Consider the following 12,436-nt stretch of genomic DNA (forward strand, 5'->3'; position numbering starts at 1 on the left):
TCCAGATTTCCTAAAGGGAAAAGGCAATATTTGGGGAAGCAGGAGATCCTAAGAGCCTGCCCCCACTGCTTTGCTTTGCCAGGCTGTCCTCTGCTCTTCCAGTGAGTGAGGGGGCACCTGGAGCCTCCCAGCAGCAACCAGAGATCTGTTCTGGCAGCCCCAAGAGCACCTGGCCAGGGGGGTGGAGATGGGCTTCAGAAGAACCATGTGATGGTGGCCCAGGCCAGCAAAGGTCAGAGTGGTTTAACTCCTCAAAATGCCTTTTCCTGTACTGCCAGCAGCGTGCGATGGAGGGACACGGCACACGCTGCCCACCTGGATCAGCAGGTGAGGTCTTCTCACCACCCTACACAGAGGTGGAGTGACTTAGAACTTTTTTCTTTTTCTTTTCTTTTTTTTTTTCTTTTCTTTTTTGTTTTCCTTTTTGATAGAGCTGGTACCCGACAGAAGCAAAAATGTTCCCTAAACCTGTGGTGGAAAAATGTCAAGGAGAATGTGAGACAGTCTGAGCTGGAGATACATCTAAACTGCAATATGTGTGCATAAGGCTGGGCTTTGCAAACCAGGAATGACAACTAGTTAAACACTAAGTGTGCAGCTCAAGTGAAAAAAAAAGTTTCTAGTGTCCTGATATTGCCCAGCCTTGGGAGTGGTACAAATTCTCTCCCTAGACAAGTTGTGAGGGGGTTTTGGCTGGGTTTTTTTTTGTTTTTTTTTAAATTTTTTTTTCAAAAACTTCTAAAACATTCCAGCAATTGCCTGCAGCAGGAAGGAAGAAAATGAGGATAATTATGACATTAAACTATTTTAAAAAGAAAGACGTGTGACAATTAGCGCATTCCTCCCAAGCAAGGAACAGAGCGGGCTCTGTGTGTGTAGGAAAGTGAAAAGACCCCCCGCAGGAGGCAGGGAAGGTTAAGGGAAGCGTATGTGCCTCACCAGGAGCTCGGTGCTGGGCTCTGGCATCGCTGAGAACGGGGTGCAGGGGAGCCTGTCAGTAGCTCTCACTTAATAAAGATTCAGCAATGCTGCAGGAAAGCAACGTGGGAGAGGAGCAGGCAGCGTCTGCCGGGCCAGCCAGGGGAGAACACGCTGCAGAGGGACAGAGGAGCCTCTGAGCACATTTCTCTGGGGGATCTGCTGCCTGAGAGCACTGAGAGAGCTCCTTTCAGTCCCTGGGATGCTCCGCTGGTGTCTGGCGGTGTCACAGTGGCGCTTGGGCACTGCAGTCAGAGATTCGTGAGAGGTAACCACAAAGACAGGCAAAAGAAACGGGGGCTGGAGCATCCTTGGCCTCACTCTGGTGGTGTGGTGTGGGCAGCCCTGTGAGCAGCAGCTGAGCCCCAGCTGCAGCACATCCCTGCTGGAGCAGCTGTGCAGGGCACGCTGCAAGCACGGAGACTTCCAGGAGAGCCGGGCCTAAAGGGCAGTAGAGTGCTACTTACACCTGGAAACATGAACAAGAGCAGCAATCTGAGGGTTGGGCACACTCTGCCAGCCCTGTGTGGCTATTCAAGTTTGAATGGCTTTTTGGGAAAGGTTAGGCTTGGTTGGAATCTCCACTGTGTGTTCAGTCTTAGCACTGTCAGGAGGGAGGGAGGAGGGCTGTGTGCCCCAAAATGTGAGTGACCTGCTGGCAGGAGGAGGGAGGAGGGCTGGGGCCTCCCAAAATGTGAGTATCCTGCTGGCAGGAGGAGGGAGGAGGGCTGGGGCCTCCCAAAATGTGAGTATCCTGCTGGCAGGAGGAGGGAGGAGGGCTGGGGCCTCCCAAAATGTGAGTATCCTGCTGGCAGGAGGAGGGAGGAGGGCTGGGGCCTCCCAAAATGTGAGTATCCTGCTGGCAGGAGGAGGGAGGAGGGCTGGGGCCTCCCAAAATGTGAGTATCCTGCTGGCAGGAGGAGGGAGGAGGGCTGGGGCCTCCCAAAATGTGAGTATCCTGCTGGCAGGAGGAGGGAGGAGGGCTGGGGCCTCCCAAAATGTGAGTATCCTGCTGGCAGGAGGAGGGAGGAGGGCTGGGGCCTCCCAAAATGTGAGTATCCTGCTGGCAGGAGGAGGGAGGAGGGCTGGGGCCTCCCAAAATGTGAGTATCCTGCTGGCAGGAGGAGGGAGGAGGGCTGGGGCCTCCCAAAATGTGAGTATCCTGCTGGCAGGAGGAGGGAGGAGGGCTGGGGCCTCCCAAAATGTGAGTATCCTGCTGGCAGGAGGAGGGAGGAGGGCTGGGGCCTCCCAAAATGTGAGTATCCTGCTGGCAGGAGGAGGGAGGAGGGCTGGGGCCTCCCAAAATGTGAGTATCCTGCTGGCAGGAGGAGGGAGGAGGGCTGGGGCCTCCCAAAATGTGAGTATCCTGCTGGCAGGAGGAGGGAGGAGGGCTGGGGCCTCCCAAAATGTGAGTGCCTGCTGGCAGGAGGGCTGGGTTATCCCAAAATTGAGTAACCTGCTGGCAGGAGGAGGGAGGAGGGCTGGGGCATCCCAAAATGTGAGTGCCTGCTGGCAGGAGGGCTGGGGTATCCCAAAATGTGAGTGCCTGCTGGCAGGAGGAGGGAGGAGGGCTGGGGTATCCCAAAATGTGAGTATCCTGCTGGCAGGAGGAGGGAGGAGGGCTGGGGCATCCCAAAATGTGAGTGCCTGCTGGCAGGAGGGCTGGGGTATCCCAAAATGTGAATGACCTGCTGGCAGGAGGGCTGGGGTATCCCAAAATGTGAGTGCCTGCTGGCACGGGCAGGGCAGTGCCATAAGGACCCTCCCAGTGCCATGGTCCCCCCGGGCGATGCTGCTGCTCGTTTCAGGCAGTCCCACGGGGCTGTGCTCAGCCGAGCGGGGCTGCCGAGCCCTGCCCAGCCCCTCCTCTGCCCCCCGAGCATCCCCCCGCGGGGTTTGTGTCACTCTGACTGCACACGATGGGCGCAGCTCGCACAGGGCTGAATGCCTAACCCACCCGGATAAAGCAGCGCCTCCCCTTGTACTTAGCAGAGATACGGCTTAAATACAGCCAGTAAATCAAAGTAATTCTTTAAAATTAAAATGATTTAAGAGAGCTAATCCGGGAGAGTGGCAGGGTGGCTGCAGAAGCGGCTGAGATGCAGGACTTCAGCAGCTATTCCTGACTCTGTCAGGGACTTGCTCTACAACTTCAGAAAATTACTCAGCCCATCTCTAAGACTGCCATAATAATGCCTACTTCAAAGGGGTGTTATGAGGTTTAATTCATTAATGCCTGCAAAGCACTTTGAGATCTTTGGATTAAAGGCACTACAGTGCAAAGTATTATTAGCTACAGGAAAAGCTCTCAGACAAGCATGGCATTAAATGTCTGCAGTTAAAAAAAATAGGGAGAAAAAAACCCCAAAGATGAGCAAATTGTGGGTGGTTTGGGTTTGTTTTTTTCTCTGTGGCCAGGTTTCCATTAGTCAGATCTGTGCTTTGCTAAAGCAGACAGGGATGGTGCAGCTCAGGCTCTGATTTCGTTGTCACTTCTAGAGCCCCCACATTTTTAACACAACTGTTTGGATTTGGGGCTTCTTTTAGGGGCTTCATGTTATCAAAATCCATCAAAAGCCTATTCAACTTCCCTCTAAGGATACATTTACCCACTGAGTTAAACAAGAAAAGAAAATAATTTTCCTTTGTATTGACAACTTAAGGGGTTTTTTAATTCAGTTTGTGCATTTACTTTCCCAATGAAAAGTCTATTCCATTTGATTTTAAAGGGCTAAGATTTTCAATACTGGTAATTATCTGGAATCCAGAGGGATGTTTTTTTTATCACAAAACGGGGTCTTTTTAATTATCTCTAGTGGAGCTGATCCACCTACTGTGAGTGTAATTGCAAGCAGACAAATTGGGACTGACACCCAGAAATGGACTAATGGAGGAATGTTTTTTAGGGACTGCCTTGCTCCCAAGTATGACTTTATTTCTGACGTTAAGTTTCAAGAGCAAGCAGCCAAAGGCAGCAGGTTGTCTCTGCAGGTCCAGGTTTCAATCCTGTCTGATCCCTCACTCCCTCGGTGCCTGTGCATCAGCCCAGGGGCAGGGATCAGCAGGATTTCCCCCATCAGAGCCAGGATACAGGAAAGGTCCCCACAACAATGTGCTGAGGAGCGCTCTTAAAGCTGCCACACCTGCCTTGTTACCTGCATCCACACGGATCTTACTTCTTTTTTATTCTTTATACTTTTGAAACTTTTCAAGTGGAACTTATTGACTTAAAAATAAATATAACCAACAGCCCACCCTCGCCCCCCTTAATGAATAGACAGCAACACAACAGCTTAAATTTTATTTTTTTTAAAGCATTTCTGACTGCAGTGAGGGAAACCTTTAAACTTCACTTTGTTTCCTGGTCCCATTGAAAGAGAAGACAGAGGAAGTGAAGTATAAGTGATTCTGGCTCGCAGAGATGCTTTGTTTCTCTTCTGATAGAATGTGAAACTTCATGTAGGTGGTGGGTAGAGCCATGGTAACCTGCTTTCTTCTGACTGAATGAGGAGGGTCAAGATATTATCGTATCAAGGAAGAAGAAATTACATGGGCATTCCCCCCAGACAATAAAGATGGTTCTGACAGCACGATCAAAACAACTGGATAACTTTTTTCTTTTCTTACAGACACACCAATGTTTAAATGACAGCTGAAAGCAGATGATGGACTAAACACATTATTCTCTGTTCCATGTACTTTTTTATAATGGAAGTATATCTTGAAGACTATATTCAAGTTGATCAAATAATAAGTCAATTTGTCAATAAAACAGATTAGGCAACCTGTCTGCTGAGATGATATCTGTCAAACAACATATTTTTGTTAACACAATTTGGAAGCAAATGCCCTCACAAAATACAATGCATAAAAAACCCTCAATGCCACTTTGAAGTTTATTGAAACAGAGTTCTGCCTTGTTTCACTTACAGGCATTTAGACTTTCTTAAAGTTTCAGTAGCTAGCTAACAAGCCACAGTTTGGAAAGGACTGGAAGCAAGTGTTGCTGGGCTCTGTCTGCTGCCAGGCTCTGGATTTACTCCCGTGTCCTGGCAATGTCTGCTCTGTGGGCACCAGCCACCAGCAGTGGGGTTGGTGCAGGCTGTTCCCATCTCTGCCCTCCCCGCGTCTTTCCCGGCTGTTGCTCGCTCTGACACCGCTGTGCCCTGAGGAAAAGCATCCCTGGGAGATGCTGGGCCCTCAGCTGGCTCAGGGCAGGGGCATCCCAGCTCGCCCTGCGTGACAAAACGTGACAAAAAGCAGCAAAAAGGGAGCACCGCCACGCACGAGTGCACACGGTGATCACACACGAGCGATGCGGAGATAAACCGCGCGAGGAACTGCTGAAAACCCGTGCTGGTGACTGAGAGAGCCTGAGCTGTCCAGTTTAGGGTAAATCAGAGCCTGGAAAAGGCTAGCAAACCTTCATTCTGAACGTGGGGAAACCCAGCTCAGGCAGGCTCAGGTGTTAGTGGGATTGCCAGGTGGATTTTGAAGCAGGTGGTTCAGTTTGTGGGGTTTTCTCCCACTCCCTCCCTGTGCTCATGCCACGTCATCCTCAGGAAAACGGGGCTGCTTCAGGAACTCAGGTTCTTCTTTCCCAGCTGGGGAAAACTTGGCACGTGCACTGATAAATAGGCTGATAGTTCAAACAGAGCTAGGTCGGGTTTGATTTGTGTTTTGGTTTTTTTTAACAGAACTTGGGGAGTATTTTGCTGCTCAGCTCTCTGATGCTGAGGGAAGCTGAAGCTGCTCCGAAGTGTGAACAGGCTGTAGCAGGAGGATCAGCTGTGCTGCCTGAAAACCAAGCAAACAAACAAAAGGAGGGATTAAATCCTGACAGATTTAAGGACTTTCCCACCCAAGCTTGCCTCTACAGATTCAGGCTGCTGTTAAGAATTAATGAACTAATTTGCTATTGCTCTCAATATTGCATCGACGCCTCATGGGACAGAGGAGCTTCCATTCAGAAAAATCTTTCCAAAATCCCCAAATGTGGAAAGTATATTCTGAAAGGTATAGATTGCTAAAAAATAATAAAACTCTGAGGAAAATGTTTAAAGGCAGCAGTGGAAAGAGATGGGTATTAGAAAAAAAGGAGTCCGAAAACCCCCGTCAAAAATTTATGCCAAAACATTGCTTTTTGTGGTGAAATTACTGCAAAAGTCAAAGATCTTCCCATAAAGGCTACTGAGGAGCTCATTCAAGTCCTTGTAGTGGAAATGCCCATTCCCAGAAGTGAATGGCACACCTGGTAGGAACCTGAGCCCCCCATTTCTTTCTGCAGCCCTCTGAGTTTATGTGCTCACACGGTGGTGTCAGGAATGCTGAATTACGCACCCAGTCCTACAAACCTTGAAGCATGAGATAGCCAGCAATCCACTCTCATTCAGAATAACTCCAAGTAGTTTGGCTTGTCTCCACATCGTAAGTAACCAGTGTTACCCCTAGCAATTGCTCTTTAAAGCAAAAACATGTGCAAAATGTCTTCATTCAGCCTAGTAGTATCATATGTCAATCAGATTCAGGATGCAGAACTGGCCAGCAATATCCTAAAAAAAAAAATAAATCATCTCTCTTGTTTGAATCACTTTGAATTAACTTGACTCTGTCATGTTACTGGCAAGAATATTCTCTCTTGAGCATCTGATTTCTAATTTTTTCTTTTTTTTTTTTTTGGTTGTTTTTTGGTCTTGGTCTTTGGATTTGTCTGCAAGTTCCAAGGATCTAGTTGAAGATTTACAAGAGCAGCTTAGCCCGGGGCCCTGGCAAGCAATTGAACAGTGGCTACAGTGCACTGAGGCTTACTGACACCATTCAAAATCTCAAAACCTCTGCAGGTTTGTAAACCGAGTTCATGTAACCTCATGTCATAAACCAATGAACCAAGTTCATTGCACAGAAATAACAACTTGTGAATTTGTGCAAACAGAAATGACAGGTATTTGTGATAACATTTGTGTATGATATGCATATGCTTAAGTGGCATTAGCTGTTTGCTTTGTGTCCCAGTGGTGGCATTGACACTTATTAAGCTAAATCCAGAGAAAGACAAGATGGATCTAAAATTCTTTAACAAAAAAAGTGAGCTGTTTTTGCTTTTGATCTTAGCAGCCAGGTCTTCTGCCTCCCTGCTGCACAAAGACATGGCACTGCTGACACCTGATGCTAACTGTGGCAAATCCCAAATATCCACGGCACAGCACTGGCATCATTTCCCTGAGATCTTCCCTGAAGAGTTTCTCTGTTCCCAAACCCAGTTCTTTACTCTTTCTCTCTGTCCTAGATGACTTTGTTGGCATTCACGGATGTACAGAGAATAACCCCAATTTTACAGTGTTTTTTCCAGGTTTGAGGAACAGGCACAGCCCCACTGAGCCAGCCCTTCCCAGCAGAGCAGGGACGTGTAACCCTCAGAGGGAAATGAATGCTGCTGCAGGTCACCAGAAATCAGTAAATGGTTCTATTTTTAGTGTGCCTCCAGCCACCATGATGCTTTCATAATCCTCAGCCTGAAATATCTGTGTGGGCTGCTCAGGGACCTGGGGCCAAGGTGTAAGAGGGGTGGTGACACCGCGTGGCACTGCTGTGCCAGGAGTCACCTCCACCCTCCACATGGCAGGGAAGGGCCAAGGGCAGCCACACAGGACTGGAAAATGGAATATCCCTGTGCTGTGAGCAGCTCAGGTGTGTGTGGTGTCCCTGACAGACAAGCATGGGCCACGCTGACAGCAGCAAAGCTGCAAAAATTGCATTATCTGTGCCACCTGGGTTTCTCCTCGTGCTCTAGTTGTATTTCACCTCCAACCACATATCATTTGCCATTTTTCCTTCCTGGGGCCCTGGCTTAGCACAGAGACACAGATGCACTGACTTCCACACGAGTCTGGAGGCAGCACGTCCCTTGCAGCTCCAAGCCTGTCTCGTGGTCTCTGCTGTGACCCACGGTGCCAGCCCCACACCTGGCACACGTGCCCCCTTCTTTGGGCAAGGTTCTGCCTCCCTCTGGCACACCTGGCTGTGTACCTTGCATTCTTCTTGGCTGTTTGCTGCTTGATTTGCATTCTCCTCGGCTGTTTGCTGTGTAGCTTGCATTTTCTCTGCTGCTTGCTGTCCTCAGGTCTCTGGGAGGCCAGAGGTAGGGTGAGCACCATTTTGCTGTGAATTCACAGTGAATAAAGGTAACAATTTTGTCTGATTTCAGGCACACAGGTGGCTGAGCCCCAGAGCTGCCTGTTGGTTGGAGCAGTCTGGCTCTGCCAGCTGCTGCCCCAAGCACGGAGCCTTTCCACCAGGCAGGTGCGGAGCCGGGGTCAGCAAATGGGGGCTGTGGGCCAGTGGCAAATCCTGCCTCTTCTGCCAAGAACAGCTCAGGCAGGTCAGGAATTCTTCCAAACTCCTCTTTCTTGATCCTTCCACCTGCTGGAAGTCTTTTCTTCCCACACCCCGCTGTGAGAACACTCTGCAGTAAGGCAGGGATAAATCCTTCTTTCACCCCTCAGCAGATCAACCCCTGGCTCCAGTGGCATTTCCAGGGGTGAGGGAACATGATTTACCTTCCAAAAGTTATTGAATTTGCTGTACCTCGGTGCTGAACAACTCTGTGGAATCGTTACCAAGAGATGACATCACTGAAACTTCTTTTTGTGTCACTATCCTCACCCAAGGTAAATATGGAATGTTGTCAGGCCACTATGTGATGTAAATATGTCATCATAATTTGTCTTTACACATCATAAATATTTTATTATATGACATTATTACACCTCCAGATATCTTTTTCCATATGAATAGTAATTACTCAAAGTATTTACTGTAATTATGTCACTTGATGAAATTACAGTAATTACATGAAAAAATGATAGCCCATGACTAATGAGTTAAAATAGCATGGAAATTCACATTAAAAAAATGCATTAAAAATGTTAAAGATCTGAGGCAAACTTACAAAAGCAAGGAAATTCACAATTAAGAATTTGATCTCTAATAACATTTCAGTGCACTACAATTTTACCTTACTTGGCAGAAGAAGGAAAATAGGGAAAAAAACTCCAAAAGAGGCATTGCCTGAATAGGAATAAAGTGGAAAAGTGAACTGTGCAGAGCATAACTGTGTATTTTGTACAGGGTGCACTCAAAGGTGCTGCACCAGGAACAAGGAGCAGAGGTCAGAGAGGAAAGGAAAGAAAAAAAGGAAACAAGGAAAGGGGGAAAGCGAGAAAGAGAAATCCTGGTTCCAGTTAGAATGCCCAGTAATAATTTAATATATGGTGCCATTTTAGAAAATGTGCTATTCATATTTATGAAAGGCTTAATAGATGCAGCTGCATCCTTTAACAAATTATTCTAAGGCATGGTATGAAAGGCATTAGTAAGAAATGCTGAACAGATGATGCTGTGACAAGCTGTTACAACGCGTGTGAGGAGACGTCAATATTATTAAATCTATGGGCTTGCTTAGCACATGAATATAAATAATTTTTATGCATGCTACAAATTGCCATGCTTTATTAATAATGAAGTGTTTATAAATGGAACCTTACTGTAAAGCATTATTAAATGCAGCTACTCGGAGGACCTTGGAGTAATGCTGTAGTAGAATTTTCATGCTGAGAAACAGCCCAGAAAGGCTGCTTTCTTTTCCTGTCTGAGCTGACACGGCTCAAACACACTGGGCTTTGATTCCTGGGAACCATGTGGCAGGGGCCACCAGCAGTCCCTGGATGAAAGCTGCTGTTGTCACATCCTTTGTTGCTCTGAAATCACTCTGGCCTCACCTGGATGGGATTTACACCGATGTAAGTGTGAGTGCCCCTGGAGTAACTCCTGATTAACCCCGCTGTAAGGGACACGTGTCGCCCTGATTTTGTAAGACTTTGTTAAGCCTTCTGATGTTTGCATTCTTTTGCTGTAAGGGACACGTGCTGTGGGCCACTTTACCTCCCTTCCCAAGTGGGAGTGCCTGAAAGGAAACCGTGTGCTGGAAGGCACTCTTCTGGGAAAGAAAAGGACAAAAACCAGAGCAGCACGTAGATTTGAAAAGGGACATTTCCCCGTGCCTCAGGTATCCTGCCCTTCCAACAGACACCTTCCAAAAGAACCAAAAAGAGGCATCTTTGCAGGGCTTTTTACTGCACAAAAATGTCATGCTTTTCCAGAAGTTACCATGACTCAACGTGCAGGAGTGGCTTCATTCATCTGTTCTGAGCATCATGCAGGAAAGCACTGCTGGCTTCCATTCTTTAACCATTCCATGCCCTCGTGGGTGGTGTTTGAGCCTCCAGTACCCCCTGGAATGTACCCACGCACTTACAGACCACAGAACTTGGGCCTTGGCCTGCAGAGGTTGAAGCTCCTCTAACAAAATGACATACTGTGAGATGGCAAACAAAAAACCAAAGTTTTTTATATTCTCAGCTACTTTTCTTTTTTTTTTTTTTTCCCCAAAGCATTTTAGTTAAAGTTTAAAGTGGATTGGGGGGGTGGGAGTAGGAGGTGGCTGCTTTTCAATCATCCACCTGTTCCACCTTTTAAGGCTAACATTTTTTAAAACAGTTTCTCACAAACCCCATGTTCCTTTCATGATGGGACCTGAAATATGGTGAGAGAGCCAGAAATCACCTGATGTGAGCAGGTGTGTAAATGTCCGTAGCTGGGGTTTCAGTGAAGCTTCTGGAGAGGTTTGGAGTTGCTGTGTTGGGGGTGAAACTTCTGGAGAGGTTTGGTGTTGCTGTGTTTGGGGTGAAGCTTCTGGAGAGGTTTGGAGTTGCTGTGTTGGGGGTGAAACTTCTGGAGAGGTTTGGTGTTGCTGTGTTTGGGGTGAAGCTTCTGGAGAGGTTTGGAGTTGCTGTGTTGGGGGTGAAACTTCTGGAGAGGTTTGGTGTTGCTGTGTTTGGGGTGAAGCTTCTGGAGAGGTTTGGAGTTGCTGTGTTGGGGGTGAAACTTCTGGAGAGGTTTGGTGTTGCTGTGTTTGGGGTGAAGCTTCTGGAGAGGTTTGGTGTTGCTGTGTTTGTTTGGTTTAGCTTTCTGAAATCGCGTGGGCACGCTCTGTGTGTTGTGGCTGTCTCTGCTGTGACACCAGGGGATGTGGGACCACTTCATGCACCACCTCTGTTACCACCCAGGAACTGAAAAACAAACCCAAGTATTACCTAACTGCATGAAGCTCAAAAATGGTGCAGATGGTTTCATTCTAAGTTCTGGGCAAAAGTTCAAATAGATTTATTTTTTTTTAGCAGATACATACTTATACTGACCAAAGGCTTAGCCTTCCCTTTTTTTCTTTTTCACTCCAGTGTTTCATGGCACACACGGATTAATGTAAAATAGGCATGCTGAGGGACTTGTATTTATCTCTTAGTCTTGATGTGATTGCAATCTTCTCAGTCTTCATGCAATAGTTTCTGGTCAGTTTACAGTCCCTCCTGCTATAATTCATCTCGTATCACTTATTTTATTTGTTTCCTCATTCCTCATCATTAATTTCTGAGCCAAGTTTTCATTTATTCCATGACTCCCGCACCCAAAACACTATTATTAACCTTGGATTTGGAACTGCGTCCAAAACTTTCTCTGAAGTGTAAACAGCTCTGGCATTTCGTTACAAAATTTGCCATTGTGTTCCAAAACACTCCTCACCATAAACCTCAGGGTCACTCCTGCCTTCCCCTGGCAGTGCTCCAGCTCCAGGTGGAGAGGGAGATGTGGAAACCACGGGAGCAGCTCTCCGGGAATCTCCCCCAGCTCTCCCCTTGGGCAGAGGGGCTTTGCCTGGGGGAATGCGGGATTTCCACATCACCCTGGGCAGGAACAAGGGTCCCTGCGGGTGCTTCCAGGCTTTCCCAGGGACGGGGAGGAGGCGCAGTCCTGCTGAGTGCCAGGGCTGGGATGAGGGGCAGGTGCTGCTGTGCCTGGCCAGGCGCTGCTTTCCTGGCAGCCCAGCTGTTCTCCGTGCCACAGGAGCAGCCCCGGGGCGGCTGAGAGCTCTCCGGCCCCGGCCCCGGGGGCAGCTGAGGGCTCTCCGGCCCCGGGGGCGGCTGAGGGCTCCGCGGGCCCGGGGGCGGCTGAGGGCTCTCCGGCTCCGGGGGCGGCTGAGGGCTCCGCGGGCCCGGGGGCGGCTGAGGGCTCTCCAGCCCCGGGGGTGGCGGAGGGCTCCGCGGGTCCGGGGGCGGCTGAGGGCTCTCCGGCCCCGGGGCTGATGGACAGCCTCTTGCCGAGCACCCTGCATGCAGCCGGGGCAGCGGCAGCAGAGCCGGGCCCTGCAGTGAGGGCACCTGCAGAAAGGGGAAAGGACACCTGGCGTTCAGCACAGCTCATCAAAGGGGCTCCAAATGCTCAGCAAACTTCGATAAAGGCACACGAGGCCCAGTGAGCGTGGCAATGTTGTGACAGCCAGGTTGAACCCAGCCCGAATGCGGAAAGGGGAAAGGACACCTGGCATTATCTCCAAAGGGGCTCC

Source organism: Onychostruthus taczanowskii, unplaced genomic scaffold, assembly GCF_017590055.1.
Source record: "Onychostruthus taczanowskii isolate IOZ18803 unplaced genomic scaffold, ASM1759005v1 scaffold15, whole genome shotgun sequence".
Taxonomy (NCBI): Eukaryota; Metazoa; Chordata; class Aves; order Passeriformes; family Passeridae; genus Onychostruthus; species Onychostruthus taczanowskii.